The sequence below is a fragment of the Ambystoma mexicanum genome, chromosome 7q (assembly GCF_040938575.1).
Source record: "Ambystoma mexicanum isolate Mex_15411 chromosome 7q, UKY_AmexF1_1, whole genome shotgun sequence".
NCBI classification, from domain to species: domain Eukaryota; kingdom Metazoa; phylum Chordata; class Amphibia; order Caudata; family Ambystomatidae; genus Ambystoma; species Ambystoma mexicanum.
In genome coordinates this window covers 438,900,034-438,920,546 of record NC_090941.1, presented here as the reverse complement: position 1 = coordinate 438,920,546, position 20,513 = coordinate 438,900,034, and positions in this window count along the sequence as shown.

Below are 20,513 nucleotides of genomic sequence, written 5' to 3'. Positions count from 1 at the left end.
TCCATGAAAAGTACATACACATGTGATGTCATCAGTGATTTCATCAATGACATTTGCGATGTCATCTTTGATGTCCTGGGTGTTAGTCTTAGCAGTGCACGGTGGTGGCGCGAGTTATTTTTCATGGCTTACCATAACTTGCGATTTTCAGGGGTCTTTCGGCTGTACTTAGAACCATAAGGTCTCTTAAAGAAACTTATCACGCAAACAATATACAAACATGGCGTGCAAAAACCAACTTCTCACAGATGGCTTTACACAATGTTGCAAAGTAAGAATTTATGCTCGTTCACAGTGAAGGTCAGCTGCTTCAATTTTTTTCTCGGGCCCCGCAGAGGCTCACGAAGCGGACTATAATGTTGTATTGTGTTTTGACCTTGACAGAGATTGTGATGAAAGACTTCTCTTGAAGGAGCGTTGCTAAAACGTAAGCGAAGATAAGGATGAAATTTCTGAAACGAAACCACTTTTATATATTATATCACTATGCAAAAGATCGTTCGCACACGCAGAGTCGTATTTTGGGACTGCACTACTCGTAGACAATGGAAATTGCAATTGTACTGTAAGTAACCCTTTAGATTATTTTATACCAAATATAATTAAAATAGCGTAGCATCAAAGACCGCTCAAGTTGAACTTGTTCGTTGAAAGTGGCATAATGTTTTCTACCGTGCACTATCACCGCCGAATTGATCCCCTGTCGTTTAGAGGGCTCTGAAAAAGGCAGACGACACAGGGTGGGTTAATAGAAATAATTTAACCGGTCTATAGGCGGTCAAGTGCTCTATTCGATGTGCCACTTCACTGAAGCCTGTCAAGTGGCACAGCGAGTACAACACTCGCTTTGACATCCGTGTGCAGCTTGCTAACGCAAGTTCGAATCCCGGCATAGGCCAAACTCAGCCTTTCATCCTTCCGTGGTCGATAAATGAGCACCACACACCGTGGTTAATAATAAGCAACGCTTAGATACCTCACGGTTCTTAGCGCTATATAAATGGGAAAATATTATTATTTTATTATTAACATACTCCGTTGCACTATCTTCGATAGCAAATAGTTTCACGCCCTAATAAATAAAAAGATGATTTTTAATGAAGATCGGCTGGTGAGACTAATTTATGTTTTTTAAAACAGGTATGTGGCCCCATTTTGCCTATGTCACGATTTACAGACTCCAGCGGAGGGGGTCTTCAACTGCCAGGTGCAGGTCCAAATATGCAACTTCATGACCCTCCCCATTTTATGGGACAATCGCCAAGGACTAATATGCCCTTATGCAGTACTAGCGGCTACAAACAACAAACCAACCAATAGGGTGGTCTAATGGCTCGTTGTTGGAGCAACCTTCCGATTATCAGAGCGACCATTTATTGCTTTTATCATACACCAACAGCCTATCTACCGCAAAGGAACAACGCGTGGCTCAAAATAAACTTTTGCTGATCGACAGCAGAGACAATAGCAAATCGCTGAATATTCACTAAACATTTCATGTGAAATAAATGTACTTTACCAAATGTACAATCCTGCTGTTTACTTTTAAACCACAGTTTCATATTCCGAATTGTGGCGCACTGAGTTGTAAGCTGATCTAACACCCTCTGTACCACAAAGGAACATGAACTTTTTGCGTATCGACAACAAAGACAAATGCAAATTGCTGAATATTCTCTAAACATTTGATGTCAAATAAATATACTTTACAAAATTTACAATCTTGCTGTTTGCTTTTAAATCACTGTTTCATATTCCGAATTGTGGCACGCTGTGTTGTGACATAAAATGTGTTGTCTTCCGGGTTCCGTGTAAAGTCACTTAGGACTGCAGAGGACTGGGCGCGTTTGATGACGCACCCTGTAACGTCACGGAGAGAGGCGGGGAATATGAATGCTTTGATAATATCAGGCTTAGGGGCGGGAGATATGATTTAGTGTCGCAAAAGCAAGTCAGCCAGGTCAATAGCGCCAGTCATAGGATTATCACATAATGTCGGCGCACACCAGCCGGATTTATCTTTTCTTTAGTGGACAAAAAGTCGGTTGACGCCCATAGGAAATTGTACTATTAGCGGACAAAAGGAGTGGTCTTCAAACACTTTCACCCTGACAACGAACAATACAAACAACGTTCTCAGAACACCCCCATTTTGTGTAATTGCAACCATTTCGGGACACCGTGAGTGTTCTTAGAACACATTCAACTGGACAGATTACAATACGGACAGCGTCCTGAGGACACTCCCAGTTTGTGTATTTACGAACAATTAAGTACACCGCGAGTGTTCATAGCTCATTTTTACCTTCCTTGCGAACAGAAATGACACATACTCCGTCCTCTAAACACCCCACCATTTAGTTTATATACAAAATGTCAGAACAGCCATGTTCTCCGCGGACAAATCGAACGCAGCAAAAACGTCTAGCACATAAAAAAACAAAACATTGAACCTATCTCATACTCCCCCACCCTCCCCAAACACTCTTACACACCAACACACAGAACTAAATACATTTTTTCATCCACGTTTCACCGCGCTGTACGGGGTCGACGGCGAATACAAGATGGCGGGCGCCACAGAAAATCTGACGCGCTCCACGCCCCTCGTCGTCCAAACAGCGAACACGTCACATGTCCGCAGACATGACGCAAGGCCATGGGCTAATCGTGGTGCTGTCCGCGGAGCGAACAGGGAAGTCCGTCCGCGAAGCGAATACAGATATCATTAATTTTTTTGCCATACGTTTTGGTCATTTTATAAAAAAAAAAAAAAACTACTGGACGGATTTACACCAAATTTGCAAAAGCACGCTTTCGGGACCAAGCCCCCACTCCTGCCACAAATTTGGTGTAAATCCGTCCAGCGGTTTGGCCTGTGGCCGTGCGCAAAGTTTTTTCCCATTATGTCTATAGGAGAAAACACAAGTTTTGGGACCCCCCCTGTAACTTTTCCCCCCCTGGATGAATCCTCACCAAACTTTGCAAAAACATTCAGAGTGGGCCATATACTTTTTGCAAAGTTTGGTTAGGATTCGTCGAGAGGGAGCAAAGTTATAAGCCACCCAAAAATGCTCTTTTCCGATGGAAACACCAACTTAACCATAACTACATGGACGCTACCGCGTCCATATATATATATATATATATATATATATATATATATATATATATATATATATATATATATATATATATATATATATATGTATAACCTTGGACCAGAAAGTGTTGCATGTTGAAATTGAGAGGAGTTACAATCCATGGTAGGACTGTTTTTTGAAACAGGATAATGTGCTGATAATATTTGAAGTGTTTGGTTGGACATGGCTGAGTTGTTCTAGGTTAATAACTAGATCATTTGAAACGTTCTTTTTGTTTAGGTACCCTGAGGATGGTGGACCACATCTTTAAGTGTTGCCGAAACTAATTGGTGTTTGTTTTGTATGAGGACATTTGTTCTAAAAAAAAAAAGCCTGGGCTTTTACAGGAATGTATACTTAATTGTTTGTATAATGGACATGATTTCATTTTGTTTGTACCTACATATAATTATACCAGTTTCTGTTGTGATTTGGTTGTGGTATAAAACAATCATATTGGTGATATTTTCATGATATGTGATGATTTTCTGTATTTCTCCAATGTCTGTACCATTAGTTTGAGCTTGGACACAGCCTGCTTCCTTGTATGCATTCAAATTCAGCTGACCTCATTAGTCAGTAATGCATTGACTTGAATATTGATATTACATTAACGTCCTTTTTCACTTTGATTCACTTTTGTTTTACCCGTGAAAGTGAGGTTGCTTTATCCCTTTTTCAGACTAGACATTTATACATGGTCAGAACCCATTGTATGCTACTTTTATCAGGTGCAAGTTAGAAATTGATCGGGTTGATATAAATACCATTTGGTGTATGCTGCAGAGATGGGGTACAGGTATAGACCTGCTACAATTTATTGATATTTTGCATAACCATACCAGTGTAAGAGTATGGTTGGTCCTTGAAGGCACAGGTTCAGACTCCAAGTAACCTTAACGAGGGCTGCATTGTTTTACTCCACTTATTCCATCTCATTATGGCTGATCTGGACAATGCCTTAATTAAGATCATGCCTTTCCTTCTAGACTTGGGGCAACACAGATCCAATCGTTGAGATACACTGATGGTTTGATCCTTCTGGACCAGTCTCAAATTCTGATGCAAAGACATGTGAATGCAGTACTATGTCAAAAATAAAACCATGGCTATTAGCACTGAAACAAAAACGTTATCAAGCTCACATGGATGTTGGGTGAGAAACATATGGAAGTTGGTCAATAATATTTATATCTAGGTACCCTCTTTGGCGACTGCCGTAATACTGTGTTTTCTCGTACTAAACATGTTACTAAGATCTTGCCAGTTATTTCTGCAATTCAGGAAGATTTGAGTTGAAATGTGTGTCCTTCTCAATAGCTGTAATGTTAGCATTTAAGCCAAACATTGTACCAGTGGCACACTTTGGGCTTGAAATTACATTGGGCGCACTTTGACAATGGTTTGAAATAATGAACGCTTGCTATTGGCAAAGTGTATTAAGTCTTCCTCAGTGCTGCCCAATGAACTTGATTAGATTTGAAGTAGGGTTGGTGTCAAAGAAGACTACACTAGAGACTTACAGATTATGTATTCTTTTTTTATATTGAGTGCTAAAAAGTGTGATCTGCTATATACTAAGAGAGGCATGGGTTGTGGGATATAATAAGTAACTCTTAAAATGTAAATGTTTTAAAGAACAGTCCCTTGATGTAATCGTGGCTCTGTGGGACATGAATAGATTAACAAACAGAGGGGAAATGATTTTGTGTTCAAACATAGCTTTATTCAACTTTGAGAACCATACAAGCAGCATTACATCACATTATAAAAAAAAATAACATATTTAGGACCAACAGTAAGACAATACACATTACATATATTATCAGTACTGCCGAACACATACATGTTTACATTTAACAGACATAAACACTTCATATCTAACGTGTGTATACAACCAATTAATCACCAGTTATAAATTCTGATAAACAAAAAAAAAAAGATTTTATATGTTAAGGAAGGTCGTCTTCTGGGACTAGAATAAAAATACGTTCGCAAATTAATATCTCCACTTTTTACCCAAATAAGGTAACCTGCCTTTCATTAGCATCTATTTTGATCAATTCTACAAGGGGATATTGTTGCTTTTCCGATGTATTCTATTAGAAATTAGGGCTGTGAGAGGCCCTGAAATGCAAATTTATGAGTTTAGGTAAATTTCTCAAAAGTGAAAGGTGTGATTGCGAACTTAAAACATGGAGTCATTGCTGCGAAGCGTCAAACGAGTGAAAAACGAATGCACTCAAATTATATTTTAGGACCCAAATCAATTTTTTCAAGTAATGGTCTGGCATTGTTGCGTGCAGGGCCTGCAGGTGGAACTTGTTTTTAGTACTTGCTGGATGTTTATTAGCAATTTAAAAAGATTGCCATGCGCATCATGATTTTTGCAAATTATGTATTTTTATATGATGGGCATTTGTATTGCTTTGAATTTTTATCCATGTTTAAGGTTTTCTGTAAACCAATTAGCACTTCACGTATATAAATAAATAAGGATAAATAACATTGGCAGTGTGAGGAGTCAAATGACCTGTGCCTGCTGCACACTGTCTGCCACGCAGCTGCCAAGGATGTGCTTTCAGCAAAACCAAAAGCTTCAGTTTACTACAGATCCAGCGGTCTAAAGTGGTTAAACAGAAGCCTTTTTTGGTTTGACTATCAACTTTGTCACCACCAGAGCTTGTAAGAACCCAACCATCAGTTAGAAACAGTGTCATTAGTTAGAACCATCTAAATGTGCCACAACAGCAAGGTGTGTAGTGCATAGATTAACTTCAAAACAAAAAAAAAAGTACTGGAATTATTCCAAAGCAAATTGAAGTGCTAACTGTATTTATGGGTCCTAACTTCAACATTTGTTTGCATAAATACCACGGTGGACTGCTAAGCACCATGGTCAGCAGACAGCCCACACATGAGAAGCTAGTTTGTCTCTCTCATTATTTGCTATGAGGTAAGGAAGGACTTCTATTGAGTTACAAGCCCTGATGTACACCTGAAGGTGTGTGAATGGTCTGGTTGTCTCTAACTACTATCTACATTATTCGTAACCAGTACCTTGCACCAGTATGCCTACCAGTCTTTCACAAAATATATAGTATATCATCAGAATAACTCTGTGTGGACATCATTTCATCCAAAGTAATACCGTGATACAGTGGATACATGCTTTGCCCACCCCAGCATTGAGAGTTGGCATTGAGGTGTAGGCCATACTTCCACTGTCTGAGTCAAAGACAGTTTAACTAAAACTGTTTCTATAGAATGGGAACCACACCCCTCCCTCACACTGGGTCGTGACAATACTCTTCAAAGCGGCATTGAGGAATTCCGCAACAGCAAGGTATAAAAGAAATCCCTATCAAATTCTACATTGTATCTGGTAGTATATTATTTTCAATTTCATTGTTTAACAATATCCTTGTTTAAAAGAATAGTCTGGCTAAGTCAGAGTGTGTAGGCAATTAGAATATATTTAAAATGTTAATTCAAATGCGCAGAAGGCAACATCTGCTTCACAGATCTAGCACTTCGTCAGAACACAACGATTGTTGCCTAGCAATGTTTTGTTTACATCCTACTAAATTATGCCTGCATTTCTGCATGAATAATCTCTGGCTGCCTGACTGTCCTGTTATTTTGTCAGGACTACGACCCAGGCTCTTCTCATGCTCCCGGGGAAAGGTTCTGAGATTTCGAGGCACGAGTGGGAATTGTTTACCGATCTCCGAAAATATATTTTGCAGCAAAGAAAACTCGGGTCTACTCATGCTAGAGCGAAACTGGTGTGTGAGCAAATGAAGCATTTATGGTCACCAAGGAGGCACCATTATTGTCATAAATGCTCAGAATGACCTGGGTGGCATTTACTTCAGATGGAAAGGTTAGAGGGAATGTACTGATTGGTGCTACTGGATACAATAGACCATGGCAATGGGACATATTTACAAAATAATCTAATGTTCAAGATAATTTATTTATTTATTTTTCATTCTTATAGAGCACACCACGCCCATAGGGCTCAGAGTGCACATAAAAGACAATCAGCAGGGATCAAGAGGTTCAAGGGGAGCACAGAGGTCATTCAAGAGAATGTCAGGTACTGTGGGGCCGCTTTGTAAGTCAGGAATAGAATCTTATTCCTGATTCTCTGTTTAACTGGAAGCCAGTGTATCCTTTTTTCTGAAATATGATACATGGTCGCTCTTGGCCAAACAATAAAATGCCCTGACGGCACCATTCTGCAGATGGGAAAGATTGCATTGAGATGTGGCAACAAGCAGGCTAGTGCAATAGTCCAACCACGAGTTGACTAATGCGGTTGCCAGAAGGGATATGTTTTTATGGTAAAATAGAGCCTGATCTGGTGTAGTAGTTTAATAACATATCCACAGGATGAGCGAACACTTGAGACATGTTGTTTCATTGACAACTCAGAATCCATTGTGACAATCTAAGGTTTTCACTGACTTGCTGACAGGAATGTGGTTGTCCATGATGGAGAAGTGGGAGTACATACCTACAGTAGATTTGCTTTAAGCGATGGCCAATGTAAAAAATGAGGAGCTCTGCCTTCTCGTTATTCAAAGCAAGTGAATTGCTGGCCATCCAGGTTTATTATAGATGTTTTTGATGGTCTTGTCTTCAATGGTGTAATTACTGGTCAACTCCAGGAGGACCTGTGTCTCATTTGCATAGTTAGCATATTGGACACTGAGTCTGTCAAGAAGGTCGAGCAGTGGCCTCGTGTATGTGTTAAATAAAGTTGGGGAACCATGTGGAACACCACACATGGAGAGGATGGGAGAGGCTTTAGCTTTCTCAATGGCCACCCTTGATGTTCTGAGACCTAGGAAAGATGAGATCCAATGGTCTGACTTCATTGATGAGGTTTATCAGTCTTTCATTTAGAAGATCATGATCAATGAGATCAAATGCTGCAGAGAGGTCCAATAGCATTAAAAATGCTGGGTGGCCTTTCTCTACGATACGTGAGATGTTGGATTTAAGGTCTAACAGTGTTGTTTCAGTCCCATGTTGTGTTCTGAATCCTGACTGGTGAATGCCCAAGAGTTAATTCTCCTCCACAAAGCTTTGAAGTTGCAAATATCCAACTCTCACAATGACGTTCAGGAAGTATGGCACATTGGTTATTGTTCGATAACATTTTGCTATGGCTGGGTCCAATGTATTCTTTTCCAATAGGGGAGACATCCAGGCATCCTTCAGAGAGTCCGGCACTATGCCATTCCTGAAGGACATGCTAATCATGCTAGTAATCCATGGGTAACAACATCCAATGAGTCCTTCAGGATTTTGATAGGACAGGGGTCACATGTAGTGGATTTGAGGTTCATGGCGATGTCATGAACCTCAAACTTGGTACAGTATTGAAATTCCAATTTGGGAGTTGATGGCATAGGGATCTCTTTACTAATAGTGTTAAAGGGGGTCTACTTTTTGTTAGCAACTACGTGAGTCTGTTAGTTTGCAACATTCTTATTGGTGACCAAGGATTTTAGTCAGGAATTCATATTGGATTCTCTGGTACCAAGCTGAGTCTTTAATAACAGGTGGGAATAGTAAAATGTGATTTTCAAATTCTTTAAGAATCGTAAATATTTAATTGGATGAAGATTTAGCTTTGTCGATACGAAGGTTGTCATTTTTTGCCTTGGATTGAATGATAGTGTTCTTGTAGGGATTGGCAGCGTCTTTATATTTACTTTGGGTAAGGGTATCTGGTTGTTTGTTCACCATTCGCGATCAAGAGCTTTTTTCATTTTTCTTGACTTGATAATGTTATCACCAAATCAAGATTTTGGATTGAATTTTAACTTTTGTTGTTTTTTTAAGGGGCCAGAGTGTCAATAGTGGTCTTAATAGCTTTGGAGAGGTGACATGTCAGATCAGTAGAGTTGTCAAATGTTTCTTTTCTGTCTGGTTGTGTGTCAAGGAGAGTAAAGAAGTCAGTAGGCAAGGTTCCTACATTTTATTTCAGTCTGTGAATTACTATTAAGTCGGAGTGGAGCCAAGGGCAACAATGTATCAAAGTTGATTAGAGAGTTGTCAGACCAGGGACATGCCTGAGAGTGAATATTGATGTCAAGTAAGTTTTGGGTTAGGATTCAGTCAAGGGTATGGCCACCTTGGCGAGTCTGGGTTTTTACCTATTGGGAGAAGCCAATTGCTTCAAAGGCCGATAATAAGAATAATGTCTTGGGGTCATTAGGATCATTGGCCCATAGATTGAAATCACCCAGTACGATTAGAGGCGAGTAGGCCTTTATGGTGTTATCAAATTAAGGGAAGAGTTGTTCCTCTAAGAGAGGTAAAATCTGTGGTGGTCTATACAAGAGGAGTATAGTCAGGGAAATGTTATGGGACATATATGGGATGACAGTCAAGGTGTTCTTTTATGATGAGCGCCAGCCCCCTCCACACATTTGCCAATACAGTCTGTTCTGTAGATTTCATATCCTTCATGGGTGGTGTTATTGGCAGATACCTGGACTGCTTCATGCAGTGATGTCTTAGTTACTGCAAACTTGTCAGGCTGATGCAAGGAGATATAGTCAGCAATCTCAATGCCAGGTTGGCAAGCTGAGTGGGTATTTAAGAGAGAGATGGTGAAGGAGTTTTGGGGGGATGGTCTCAGAGGTATTTCCTGAATTTAAGCTACAATCAGGTGAGGTTGACAGAGTAGTTGGAGGGTCAGATTGAATATACTTTCTCAAAGTAGAAACAGCCTGACCAGGATGCTGATTTAGCAGGAGTGGCAATTGCATGTTTACCCGTTTAACTGAGTCAGTTTGTAGCACTGGTTGTGTGTTCTTTTGCAATGTGCATAAGTCAGCTAGTGGTAAGGCTTGTCTAGCAAGGATGTTCAGGTTATTAGTAGTCATATTGTTAGTTTCACTTGGATTTCCCACAAGAGGTTTTTTTGCTAGAATTGCAGCCCGTTTCACTTGATAGCAAGATGTGATGCAAGATGTGATGGGAGCACAGGCGGTAGGTCACACAACAAGGGATACAGGGAACTTACACAGCGGAGAGTGGAGGAAGGGTCAAATACCTCTGGAAGCACGTATCGAGCGCAATGTTCAACAACCTTCAACAAACATTACACAAACCGGCCTCTGCAAATGCACCAGTGACATAGATGAGCAACCCAGTGGTGCTGGGTAATGTAGTACTATGGAACTACAATTCTCGTCAGCAGCTATTAACAATAGTGCAGCTAATGCAGCGAAGCGTGCAGGGTAAGAATAAATGCCCAGAGTCTTCCATCTAGATGTACCCACCCAAGAAAATGCATGAGTAACATTCCAGAGGCATATTCTTCAATGCAGGTGGAAGTGCAGTCCTTACTGCTTATAAAGCAGAGAAAATAGCAGTTTAACAAAATCAATGCTCATAGTTGCATTGACACATAAAAAGAAGTTGCGTTAATACAACAAGTAAAACATCAAAACATGTTGTGTACCAAAGATGAGAGTGCAGTCCTTACTGCTTGGAGGACGAGGAGCAGTTAAAAGGTATCAACGCTCATAGTAGCATTCATGCAGAAGAGTAGAAGCATAGACACCACACAATACTCACGGTATTTAACACTGTCACAAGTCCACAGTAGATGAATAGTGCACTTTGAATCCAGTTTCTATATAACAAAAACATGTGTACAACTTCATGGTAAAAGGACACCATTTATTTGTTATTAGAAATTATTTATGATACTCTAAGTCTTATTTCATCACTCAATGTGCGATCTAAGTGAGTAGTTAATAACACATTTCAGGAATAAGTAACAATTTGATACAAATAAATACAGCAACATGTTGCTGTTAATTTCAATACTTAAGAGTCAGAATGCATTACAAACTTAGGTTTTCAGATAGTGATGAGGAATTCACAAGTATGCTGACATTAAGTGAAGTGACATTTGATTCTATTAGCTTTCAAAGGAGCATTGCAGGTTGCCAGCAGATTTGGCAGAGAAAGAGAAGGATCAGGCTGAGGAACAAGACAGAAGAGCCCTTGAGATTGCCATGGAGCAGCTTGAGATAGAGGCCACAAAGTTGGCCCTTAGAGCACCACCAAGAGACAGTTAATGGAAAGTCTTCCTTCTATATGGTCCTTGTGAAAGAGTTTATCAATGCATATTTGGATGTGTCCGATGGCTTATCTTGGCAGGCAATCTGCAGATTAGCTAGTGAGATGCACCTGTTAGGTGAGGAGGACATGTATGAGTGTATGTGAAGCAACCCTGGAACTTAAAGGCAATGAAGAGAAAATGTATACTTGAGATAGGAGGCACCTTTGAGTAGTTCAGATGCGAATCCAACCCAGTACTTGCAGTGTTTTCATGACTCACAGAAGAAAGTCAAATTGTGTTAGAGAATATTGTTGACTGAAGCTGTGTGTAAACTGAATTCTGGTATGTTTGGGGCATTACGGACAGTGATGTCTGCTCCCTGATAATACTAATGTAATTTTGCATGTAGGTCCTGCTGTGTGTTTACATTTACCTAGTTCTAAGATTAATGAAATGCATCAGCTATTTGCTATAGCAGAACAGCATATTAGAAAAGACTGGGACCTTAGCAGCTCGGAAAGCCCAAACAGAAACAACAATACATTTCGGTCAAACAATACACAAAAGCTAAATGTAAGCCATTTGGTGTGGGCTTAAGGCAATAACTCAAGAGCAACAGGTACAAGGGCCACACCACCCAAATTGACAGAGGTTCAAAGGATTCAAAGAATGCATATTAGTCTTGAGTTGGACACAAACATTGTCTCAGAGGCCCTAGATGAGTCATGTGAAAGCTGCAATTATTGGCCACTTCAATGATTACTTGTAGTTCAGACTCATGTGAAATCAGATCTAAAAACCAGAGACTGCTGCCATTCAGTGTTTGAGTTTGCCTCAAGCACAAAGATGCTTCCAAATTCAGTTGGTGCCTGAAATTCTCCTCATGAGGTAAGGTGTGACAAAACAGTGAAGATACTACCTTCTTACTTTCACTGCCCTCAATTTATTATGTATGTGTAGTAATATTGCAGAATCTGGCTGACTTTTCAGTGGCTGTTAAGTGGGGTGGAGAAATACAGAGCCCTCTCAGGCAAGTCCAAGTGATAGGATTATCATAAAACCATATCTCAAAACTCCTCTCTCACGGACCTCCTGCTCTTAACATACAAAGCTGATGAGCAAAGAACACCTCCCCTAATACCTATCCACCTTGTCTCTCTTCCTCTGATACTCAACTGCTCTACTCTTGCCTCATTAACTGAGAATTGCACTCTGGAATACTCAGTCTGTATGCATCAAAACTTCCTTTATCACAGACTACTTTCATGCCACCTCTCATCCCCTAGATCTCTTGACCATCACTGAAACCTGGATTTCCACATCTGGCAATGCCACCCTGGCAGCCCTACATGACTCCAAATTATCCTTTATTCACTCTCCTAGTCTAACTGGCATAGGTAAAAGCACTTGACAACTACTTTATTCCAACCTCATCAGCTCACAAATCCCCAATGCCAAGTCCTTTCCTCCCTTTTTTGAATTGACCATCTCTACTCTTGCTCTAACTCAAACTGTTCACTTCATCTCCATCTATCATTAGCCTGTTCCCTCTGGACCATTATTTGATGAACTTGGGAAACTCCTTGATTTTGTTTCCACTTAACATCACTTTCTTCTCTTAATATGTTAACTGATGTATTCTGCCTCCTGCAGGATCTACCCTGGGCCAGTAATCACAAGAAGCAGGACCCAGGCTGACCCAGGTAAGTGGAAATAGAAACATGCTTTATTTACTTCTTAAGTTCCATAGTATAGGTAGTAAGTAGGAGAGATAGTCAAAAGCCTCCACACTGGTTCCCTGCTCAGCTCCAAGTTCTCAACCATCAGTTGTGGAACCCCCAGGTGCCCCCAACACTCGAAGCACCACTAGAGGATTCTGCAAGGCCCCTGCACTCACACAGACATAATTCATAACATATAGGATACTACATTAACCTTTCCTCTCCAACCACTTCTCAGAATTCTGATCTTCAGTCTATTCTTAGTCACCATGATCTCCATTATAGTCATAGCCTACACACCCACACCAAGTCTTAGGATATCTAATACATCCCCTCCTCTCTCCCAGCCACTAGTACTACTGTCACATCATTCCTATCAAATTACCCGAAAAGACTGAAAATAAAGTCAAATGCATATTTTGTGCACATTCAGCATAGTATTGTTATTGTTATTGTTATTTTGCATTTGTATAGCGCCTTATATACCATTGGTATGGTCTGAAGGCGCTAGTAGGTTGAACGCCCTTGGGAACCGAAGTTCGGGTCAGTGGAAAGATTAGAGAGAGTCCAAAGGTGCGTGTGCGCACCGGTATGTGTGCAGCTGGTGCGGAATTCATGTGGTAGCTGCTTCTTAGCGGTAGGTGTGGTGGTTGAGAGATCAGGGATATGTGTTCGGTCTGGCTGGAATTATCCAGACCGAGTGTGGCGGCGTTAGGCCTGAGGAGAAACGCCTGGCTGGGGGTGTGAGACCAGCCATGTTTACTTAGAGTGATGGGGGGTGAGCGGCAGATGTTGATATGAGAACAGTTATACCGAATGGTGTCATAGTATCTCTGTGTTCTAGTTGAATGGTGGTGTAAGGAGAGAGTAAGCGTGGGGTGTGATATGCAGTATGCTCTTTCAAAGATTCCTTGCATTCCAAAACAAAATATGCACATCGCGCAATTCTGAGCGGTCAGGTCCGTTCTATGTGTTTTGGTTCACATCCGCTCTATGCACTATTCACCCATACACTCATTTGTTCCATGCGTTCGTCCGCTCCACAACGTTCGTTCGTTCCATACACTCGTCCGCTCTCCGCACACTCGGCCGCTCTCCGCACACTCGGCCGCTCTCCGCACACTCGGCCGCTCACCGCACACTCGGCCGCTCACCGCACTCTCGGCCGCTCACCGCACTCTCGGCCGCTCACCGCACTCTCGGCCGCTCACCGCACTCTCGGCCGCTCTCCACACTCGGCCGCTCTCTACACTCGGCCGCTCTCCACGCTCCTTCGCTCTCCACGCTCCTTCGCTCTCCATGCTCCTTCGCTCTCCACGGTCCTCCGCTCTGCACGGTCCTCCGCTCTGCACGGTCCTCTGTTCTGGACGCTCTTCAGCTCTCCCCGCTCCTCCCCTCTCTGCACTCAACCTCTCTCTACACTCAACCTCTCTCTACACTCATGTGCTCTCCACATTCATCTGTCTTCCACATTCATTTGCTCTTCATATTCGTCTGCTCTTTACTCTCAACCAACCTCCACACTCATCCGCGCTCCACATTCGTCCGCCAGCAGCGCTCCTCCTCCACGCTCATCTACACTCATCTATATTCATTTGGTCTCCTATTCAGCTCTCATCCTCCGCACTCATCCGCCCTCGACACTCATCCGCCCTCGACACTCATCCGCCCTCGACACTCATCCGCCCTCGACACTCATCCGTTCCCCCCACTCAGTCGCTCCCCCCACCGCTCTGCACACTCAGTCGCTCTCCCCACTCAGTCGCTCTCCCCACTCAGTCGCTCTCCCCACTCAGTCGCTCCCCCCACTCAGTCGCTCCCCCCATTCAGTCGCTCTCATGCTTTTCTGCTCTCCACGCGCTTCCGCTATCTACGCTCCTTCACTCTGCACGTTCCTCCGCTCAGCACGCTCTTCCGTTCTCCACGTGCCTCCGCTCTCTGCACATAGCCGCTCTCCCCACTCAGTCGCTCTCCCCACTCAGTCGCTCTCCCCACTCAGTCGCTCTCCTCACTCAGTCGCTCCCCCCACTCAGTCGTTCCCCCATTCAGTCGCTCTCATGCTTCTCTGCTCTCCACGCGCCTCCGCTATCTACGCTCCTTCACTCTGCACGTTCCTCCGCTCAGCACGCTCTTCCGTTCTCCACGTGCCTCCGCTCTCTGCACATAGCCGCTCTCCACACTCGACTGCTCTCTACACTCGACGGCTCTCCACACTCTTCCGTCCTCCCCATTCATTTGCTCTTCAAATTCATCCGCTCTCCACACTCATCCGCCAATAGTATTCATCCTCTAACACTCATCCACAACTCATCTATACTTATCCACACTCATCCTTACTCATTCGCTCTCCCCACTCATTCGCTCACGTCCTCCACACTCATCCGCTCTCCACAGTCATCGGGTCTCCACGCTCATCCGCTCTCCACGCTCCTCCGCTCTCCACGCTCCTCCGCTCTCCACGCTCAACCGCTCTGTACATTCATGAGCTCTCCACATTCATGAGCTCTCCACATTCATCCGTCTTCCACATTCATTTGCTCTTCATATTCGTCCGCTCTTTACACCCAACCGTCCTACACACTCAACTGCCCTCCACACTCATCCGCCAACAGCATTCATCCTCCACACTCATCCACACTCATCTATACTCATCACAGTCATTCGTACTCCCCACTCGTCCAGTCACCAACCGTCCTACACACTCAACTGCCCTCCACACTCATCCGCCAACAGCATTCATCCTCCACACTCATCCACACATCACAGTCATTTGTACTCCCCACTCGTCCAATCACGCCATCCACACTCTTCTGCTCTCCACGCTCGTCCGGTCTCCACGTTCGTCCGCTCTCTGCACTTTCTACATTCCCAGTGATTTATTCCGATTGTCCACTTCACTGTTTTAGATCTACATTACTCGTTTTAGTTCTGTTTGTCATTGTAGGTTACAGTCTGGTTAGTTTAGCTGTACTTTATTTATTTATTTATTTTGTGGTTTGCTGGGTCGGTGTTATTGTGATGATTGATGTTGCTGGTTTGGAACCGGTTGGTTTTAGGGAAAGAGCCAGGTTTTTAGTAGTTTGCGGAATGCCGTTAAGTCCTTAGTTAGGCGGATGTGGGGAGGGAGCGAGTTCCATAGGGTTGGGGCCAGGGCTGAGAATGATGCTCCGCCTAACCTGACTGAGTTTGTCTTGGGAATTACTAGGAGGCCGGCTGAGCTTGATCTAAGGGTGCGAGTGGGGTGATAAGGTATTAACTTTTCTTGAAGATATTGCAGTCCAGTTTTATGTAGTGCTCGATGGGTGAGGCATAAGGTTTTGAAGGCCACTCTACGGGCTACTGGAAGCCAGTGCAGTGTCTTGAGGGCTGGGGATACGTGGTCTCTTGGACCGAGCGCGAGTAGCACTTTGGCCGCCGCGTTTTGTGCTCTTTGGAGTTTATTCAGTTGGTAGGCATGAATTCCGAGGTATAGGGGGTTTCCGTAGTCCAGTCTTGATATGACGATTGATTGGACCGCGGAAACTCTGTTGGTAAATGAGAGATATGGAAAGTTGCGGCTAAGGTTTTTGAGGTGGTAGTGGCAGGACTTTGAGACATTGTTGACTTGGCGCGAGAGTGTTAGGTCGGAGTCAAGGGTGCATCCAAGATTTTTCACTGTGTTGGAGGGTGTCGGTGAGTTGCCCATGGCGGGTGGCCAGGGTAGTGGGTGCGGTAGAAGATCATAGTTGCCGCAAACCATGATTTCTGTTTTGGATGGGTTTAACAAGTAGTGGCTTTGGGTCATCCAGCGTTCTATGTTCAGGAGGCAGGATGCAATATCAGGTCGGGAGTTGGGTTTTGCGTTCAGGATTTTTAGAATTAGTTGAGTGTCGTCGGCATAATTGTAACACAGGATGTTGTGTGAACGAATTATTGGTGGGAGGGTGATCAGGTAGAGATTGAACAGGAGGGCGGATAGACATGCTCCTTGTGGGACTCCTGTGTCGACTGGTCGGTCTTGGGAGGTAAAGTCGGAGAGTGTCGTTATTTGGTGCCTGTCTTTGAGGAACGAAGCTATCCATTTAAAGGCGGTTCCACGTATCCCTAGGGAGTGGAGGCGGTCCAGGAGGATTGAGTGGTTGATCGTGTCAAAGGCGGCCGATAGGTCGAGAAGGATTAGTGCGGCGCATCCCGCGGAGTCAGCTGTCATTTTAAGGTCATCCCAGATCGAGGTTAGGGTGGTTTCAGTTCCATGACGGGTTCTGAATCCTGATTGGGCGGGGTCCAGGAGATTGTTGGCTTCAACAAAGGCATTTAGTTGGGAGTAGGCGGTTCGGTCAATGAGTTTGGCAAGGAACTTGGTGTTTGAGATGGGGCGGTAGTTTTTGGGCTCGAGAGGGTCGAGCGAAGGTTTTTTAATTAGAGGTTTGACGTGCACCAATTTGAATGCGTCTGGAAAGATTCCGGCGGAAAGGGAGGCATTTATGATAGATCTTGCGTGTTCTCCTGCGCAGGTGGAGGCAAAGATTTCTTTTAGGGTTGTGGCTGGGCAGGGGTCCAATGGTGATCCAGATGGTTTGCGGGCGGATAGGAGTTTGAGAAATTGTTGATATTGGACTGAAGGATTCGAACGTTGGTTGCGTAGAGGTCGCAGCTGATGGGCTGGCCGGTACGGGCGGAGGATTGCCAGGTGGCTGTAAGAGAGCCAGTTTGGTGGTTAGAGTTTTTGTCCTTTCGATAGCCGTGGAGTAAAAGTGGAGGGAGAGAGAGTCACAGTGATTGTGACGCAATCGCGATGGTTGTGTTACAAGCCAGATTGGTGAATTCGGAGATAATTTTGTGAAGTTCTTTGCTTTGGTTTTTGCAGTTTAGGATTCGGGAGTTGTAGTGGGCCTTTTTTGCTTTCCGGATTTTGGCTTTGTACCGATACAGGTGTCGGGCTAAGGAGGTCTTGCTCTCATGGGTTTTCTCTTTCTGCCATTTGCGTTATAGGTATTTGTATTGTATTTAGTGGTCTTCAGCTCAGGGGTGAACCATCTGGGGAAAAGGCCACGGCGGGTTGATGGTTTGCACGAGGGGGTGAGCCGCATCAGAGATGCGTTGAGCCATGAATCAAAGGCCTCAGGGGTTAGTTGGTTGTTGAGATAGCAGGTAGGTGGTGGAGACTGGAGGAGTGCCTCGGCTAGGTCCGGGATGATTATTAGTTTCTTCCAGCATTTGCGTATGTTTGGAGGTTCAGATGTGAGTACGGGAAGGGGTTCGGGTGAGTGAATGGCGAACGAGAGAATGAAGTGATCGGAGCAGATGACAGGGGTGGGTGGCATTAGATGGGTTGGCTGAGTTGGAGCTAAAGATGGCATCAAGGGTGTGTCCTTTATAGTGAGTCGGGCCGTTTATGTGGGGTTGGAGATTAATTGCATCTAAACCGTCAACCAGGGAGTATGCCATAGGGTTGGTGGGGGTGTCGAGCCATATGTTGAAGTCTCCAAGAAGGGTGAGGTTGGGATGGTTTAGTTGGAGGGTGGCAATAGAATCGCAAAGGTTGTTTGCGAAGTGTCTATCGTAGCCAGGGGGCCTGTAGATTATTAGGAAGCTGTGTGAGAGCGACGGGGAGAGGGATAGTTTAACGAGGAGAGATTCGCAGGATGGAATGGAGGGTTGGTTGTCGATGATTGAGGCGCGGAAGAGAGATTTGAAGACAAATGCTATCCCCCCCTCCCCTGGACGGACGGTTCAGTGGGATGAGGGAGTAGTCAGGCAGAAAGGCTTCATTAGCGATTGGGCCGAAGTCGTCAGAGAACCAGGTTTCAGTGATGAAAACTAGGTCTGGTTTGACTGAGACGAGGAGATCAAAGATGCAATGTCTGTTTTTTGCCACAGATCGGGCGTTAAATAGGATGCAGTTCACATCGGCAGCCAAGGATGGTCTTGGTGCTGGAGCGGGAATGGGCGGTGGAGGAGCGGGTGGACGGAGGGGGGTAGGTTGGGTGATGATAGATGGGAATAGTGGGCGAGCAGAGAGATTGGCAGGCTTCGGGTGGGGTTGGAAGGCTGCGTGTGATAGGATGATCGGGTTTGGGTTGGGGGATTTGAAGAAGGGGTGTTGGCGGTTAGGAGTTTCAGTTGCAGGTGATGTGAAGTCGAGGGATAGGGGTTTCAGGCAGGGAGAAGCCATGGGGGAAGGAGGAGATTGCAGGATAGAGGTGATGGGTCGAGACAAGGGAGGTGAGGAGTGCTGAGAGATTGAAAGGGACAAGGAACGTTTCCTCTTTAGTTTCTTTGCTGCGGCTGGTGTGTGGGAGAGAGTAGGGGGGTTGGAGGGGGAGAGGGATGCAGCTTCGGTTCTTGCTAGGGCTAGGCGTGCAGTTTTTAGGGAGGGGAAAGGGTGTGGTCGGGGGAGGAAGGTGGCAGGGGTATGAGGGGAGGGTGGGAGTTGGGAGAATGCAGGGTGGGGGGTGCCAGGAATTATAGTGAGGGGAGCGGGTATAGGTAATGCTGGTGGGGTGGGGTTCAGGGGATGACTGGTCTTGGGGTGAGTGGCTCGCCATCGTGCCCCCCTGGCTTGGTGTTTGGAGAGGGGAAAGGCAGGGAGTGCGAAGGAAGTTGGAGAGATTTGGGAGGGGGGGCGGGAGGGAAGGCAGATCGGAGAGTGGGGGTGGTCCACAGGGTTCGTTTCTGACTGACTCTTGAGGAGTGGGTGCACTCATGATTGGTGCGAGCTTTTAGGTTGATTTAGGAGGGCTTTCTGATTGTAGTTCTGAGGCGCGGTGGTGGTGACACGCTTTTAGGCACACCTTAAGGTTCAATTGCTTGAATATGATACTAGACTATTGGTGGTTTTCTAGATAGAATTGTAAACAGAGGAGATTTTAGTTTATTGGGTACACTTCTAAGTTCACCTGTACACAGAGAAGATATTCGGTCAGCCTCTAGATTCAATTTGCTTAGAGGGGGTATTAGATTATTAGTCACAGTTTTAGATTCTATATTACACAGATATACTGTTAGTTATACTGTTGGGATTTAATAGGGCACGGTAGTGGTGGACTTCTTTCAATTCACCTTTATACAAGGAGGGTATTAGGCATGGATCTAAATCAGCTTTGTAGTTAGATTATTAGTCACTGTTTTAGATTCTACATTACATAGCTATGCTGTTAGTTATTTCTAAATCAGAGTTTCACCGAAAGGTTGTATAACCGAAAGGTTGTATAGTATAAAACCTTGAACCCCATAATGCTGAATGAGGGGAGCAGGGGTTGCAGGGGTGTCCCCCACTTCTGTATTTCAGCATTTTGGGCTTTGTTGGGTTGCTGGAGTGTACCCTGCATATATTGGCTCAAAAGCGGGGACAAATGTAAAAAAAAAGAAATTGACATTATGAAAATGCAAACATATCAACTTTTAAGTATTCAGCCTCATTCTTTTCAGCTGCAGTTATTTAATGTAGATCCCATCCCTATCTGAACAATCCATTTTTTCCATCACCATCTCCTTTCCATCCTCTGGCCTCGCCTCACCTATTACTGAAAGGGCATTTAAAAATGTGTTCATTACTCCCTTTCTCGCTGA